The sequence below is a fragment of the Myodes glareolus genome, chromosome 17, assembly GCF_982192425.1.
Source record: "Myodes glareolus chromosome 17, mMyoGla1.1, whole genome shotgun sequence".
Taxonomy (NCBI): Eukaryota; Metazoa; Chordata; class Mammalia; order Rodentia; family Cricetidae; genus Myodes; species Myodes glareolus.
Genome location: NC_142042.1, coordinates 49,910,369 through 49,914,530, shown reverse-complemented (window position 1 = coordinate 49,914,530; position 4,162 = coordinate 49,910,369). Strand labels below are relative to the sequence as shown.

At 43.4% G+C, this 4,162-nt stretch overlaps 1 non-coding gene across 1 annotated transcript; it reads left to right on the top strand.

The window, feature by feature from the left end:
• Positions 1-3,811: 3,811 nt before the first annotated feature.
• Positions 3,812-3,892, top strand: LOC125406508 (U4 spliceosomal RNA). The gene has a single exon (XR_007233929.3). It is a non-coding gene; the product is annotated as a U4 spliceosomal RNA (small nuclear RNA).
• The last annotated feature ends 270 nt before the right edge of the window (positions 3,893-4,162 follow it).

Genomic DNA, 4,162 nt, shown 5'->3' with positions numbered 1-4,162 from the left:
CCAGGGCTATGCTGCATAGCTCCTGATTAAATTCCTGCCACTGGGCACAGTCTCTCTCCTCAACAATGAAAGCGATTGGGTGGGGGTGGGGTGGGAGGAGCAGAGAGAAACAATGGAATTTACCATGTTAATATTCTGTGCATTCTGTCAGGAGTAGGATGAATATTGAGTGCTGTGAGAAGCTCATCCTCCTACAACCAGAGGGTGAACCTGGGCTCTATAGCCTGAGAATGTGCTGGTCTGAAAGAAAAAGCCCCTTGGCTGACAGGCACTGAACCTGAGAGAAGCAAGCAAGCTCTCCCCTCCTAGATGTGATCGTAAATGAGCCCCAAGCCTCAGACTGGGATTTGTTACTAGCCCCATGCCATTGAGGACAGAAACCTTTTAGGAGTAATAACACTGTTTATTAAGTGCCTGCAGTGAGTCACCCACCGTGTTGAATCCTTTGCAAACATTATTTAATTGTGAACGGCTATTAATCACGAAATCAGGCCACACTCGTTGTTTTTAAAGTAAAATAAATGAACACAATAGAAAAATAAATCCCTTGTAATTCCATCTCACAAAGATAATCTGCATTAACACCCAGGCGCTTATACTATGTAACAATTCTAGGAGCTGTAGGTATTACTACCCACTTTGTAATTGAGCCGAGAGAGATTGAGCATCTTCTACACAAAAACGATTGCCCCCGTAGAGTCCTGCCTAGAACTCAGCTGTTTTCATTTGCTGAATGTTAACTAAGCGTATATGCTAACACTGTTCTTAGAGATGGGAATGGGTGAGAGCTCCATAAACAATAGGCACATGGGAGTTTTCTCAGAACCTTAAATATAGAAGCAGAGCCCCTCAGTGCACAAGTAAGTAATCTCTGAAATTGGGATGCAGAAAATAAAAAACAACATATTTTCATTTTAAGTGGCAATTATGGGAAAGATAGTAACTCAGAATGGATCAGAAAATAATTTGGGGATGTAATAACAATCTCACTGATAAAGCATAACATACGTGGTATTGACTGTTGGATCACTGTTTTTCTTAAGTACAACAAAATCTAATTATATATATATATATATATATATATATTCTTTTGGTTGGTTTCTTGTCTTCTTATTTTGTTTTGGTGCTATCAATAAAATTTACAGTTTTACATCATGTGGTCTTCCTCATACCCCAGCCCCTGCTGTCATTTTATTACAGATAAGAAAATTAGAGCAAGTAACTTTCACACAGCCACACAGCCATACAGCCACACAGCCACACAGCCACACAGCCACACAGCCACACAGCCACACAGCCACACAACCACACTGTCAGGAAGTGGTGACGCCTGAGATAACAACCTAGGCAGTCGGGCTCCTCATGTCAATGGTCACGACCCTCCGCTGCCTGTGTTTGAGTTGAAGCCTGGATGACCAGGCACCAACCCACACAGATCCACAAAGTGTTCAGACACAGGAGAACGAGCCAGTAAAACCCTGTGGTGGAGATTGTTCTGCCTGTCAAGATCAGAAAGAGTGCCACTGGGGACTCAGACCAGATCAGGTGGCGTCCAGGAGCCAGGCAGAAAGGTCTTTGAATTTCAAATGCTGTAGAAAGAAACTGAATGTTTCAGCAGAGGAGTACCAATTGGATTTGTACTTTAAAGAGGTTTCTTTGTTACTGAGTAGAGATCTGAAGTCAGAGGTACAAATCGGAGAGGATCCCTCTGGTCAGTTACAGGTCCATACTGGAACAAAGGGACTCACATTAGATGAAATCAGGGGGCGGGGGAAATGGTTGGTGTATCAAGTAATTTTTCCAATTAAAGTATACTGCCTTATACAAAAACACTTTTGTAAAAGCTCCTGTTCAGGATGGGGAAAGACCTAGCAGGGTCAGTGGGAGGCACAAAGAATGACAGAAGCAAGTCCGCCATCATGGGCTGGAGTCAGGGAGGGAGTCTCTCACATAGGCACAGAAGATATCAATACCCACCACTTGGCGGGTAAGTGGCTGGGGTTTCCCAGATTGTGCTCTAAGCCTTTTCTGCATATTCATGGAATCATCACAGCAAGGCTCTGGGGAAGGTGGGGAAGGTGTTAGCATTAACCCCATTTTACAGAGAGAGCAAGACAGGCCTACACATGAAAATAAATGGCGGAACTGAGCCTCTGACTCTAGCAGGCTGACTCTAGACCATAGTTGTTATCCACTCTGTTGACCTGTTTTTGAAAGATGTCCACTAATCCTACCAGCAGCACAGAGAGCTGCCAGATGGCCAGGGAGCATGCACACAGCACTGGCAGCAATGGCCTGCCATTATTTTCTAACAAGGGTGATTGCATTTAAAACAAAACTAAGATATTTACTTTCAGTCTCAATAAAGAACAGAGGGTAGGGCTGGAAGCCTGCTTTTGGATGGGTATCATGTGTGGACAATTTGGACAGTTTGGTCAACTTGAATTTAGAAAGAAACCTCCAAATGAATTAACCTATGACTGCAGATGATGGCCATTATAACTAAGCACATCACTTTGAACTAAATTGTGACCTTTCTGGGTCCAGTATATTAACCTTTCTTATATGGAAAAGATAACCCTCTCAGCAGGTAAGGATTCAACATAGAAGCAAGATATCAGTGAATGGTAAGGATGCTCTCAAGGAAGCCACATTTTGGACAAGCATGCTTAACAACAGCTATCTTCCTTCGTGTGTACTTGCCTTAGTTATCAGAGAGAGTATTCTTATTGATGAAGTGCTAGGTTATATATTAATCAGATACTCTGAATGTATTTATTGTAATACCAGCCCACACTGGGGAGATTAACCAGAGGAGAAACAAGTACATGTAGGGTACAGTTCTTTCCTCCAAGAAATTGAGAGTTTAGCCAGAGAAACACTGTTTCCATCATTGCAATTAAGGGGACTTGGGTTCATGATAGACATTTTTATTAACCTTTTTTATTTATTTTATATAGTTTCCCCTCCCTCCTTTCCTCCCTCGTCCCCTCCCCCTGCCTCCCTTCCACCCACCCCATCCACTCCTCCTCCATCTCCATTCAGATGGGGTAAGGCCTCCCTTCAGAATCAGCAAAGCATATCAAATTGAGGCAGGAACGAGTGCCTCCCTCCTGCACTGAGGCTAAAGAAAGCATCCCACCATAGGGAATAGGTTCCAAAGAACCAGCTATGCATCAGGGTCAGGTTCTGGTCCTACCACTCGGGGCCCCGCAAAAGATCAAGCTATACAACTGTCACCTAGATGCAGAGGGCTTAGATCAGTCCCATGCCAGCTCCCTAGCTGTCCATCCAGAGTTCGTGAGTTCCCACAACCTCAGTTCAGTTGTCTCTATGAGTTTCCCTGTCATGATCTTGATCTGCCCCCCACTTATAAAATCCCTCCACCCTCTCCTAACATGAACTTTTGGAATTCAGACCAGTGTTTGGCTGTGGATCTCTGCATCTACTCCTATCAGGTACTGCAAGAAGGCTCTATAAAGACGATTAGAGTAGTCACCAATGTGATTACAGGGGAAGGTCAATACAGGCACCCTCTCTACTATTGTTAGGTGCTGTGGGATAATGCTCTTGTGCCCTGTAAAGATTTGTCACTTGTGTTGGCTTAATAAAACACTGATTGTTCAGTAACTAGGCAGGAACTATAGATGGGATGACCAGATTAGGAGAATTCTGGGAAGAGGAAAGGCTCAGTCTGCAATCACCACCAAAATGCAGAGAAAGCAAGATGAAAATGCTGCACTGAGAAAAGGTATACCAAGCAACATGGCTAAACATAGATAAGAATTATGGGTTAATTTAAGTTGTAAGAGTCTTTACACAATGGCAGTATCATAGCCAATGAGGTTTATCCAAGGCACAATTATTGCTAATTGAAACTTTTCCCAGTTTAAGTTGTAGAAGCTAGTTAATAATAAGCCTGAACTAATAGACCAAACAGTTTATAATTAATACAAGCCTCTGCATGTTTCTTTGGGACTGAACGACTGTGAGACCAGGTGGGACAGAAACTTCTGTCTATAGCTAGGAGTCTTAGATGGGGTTATTCTTGTGGGATCCAGGGAGTTTCCTTGGCATCAGGTTTCTCCCTAACCCCATAATGGCTCTCTCTATCAAGATATCTCTTTCATTGCTCTCCTTCTCCATCCCGCCCCCAACCTGA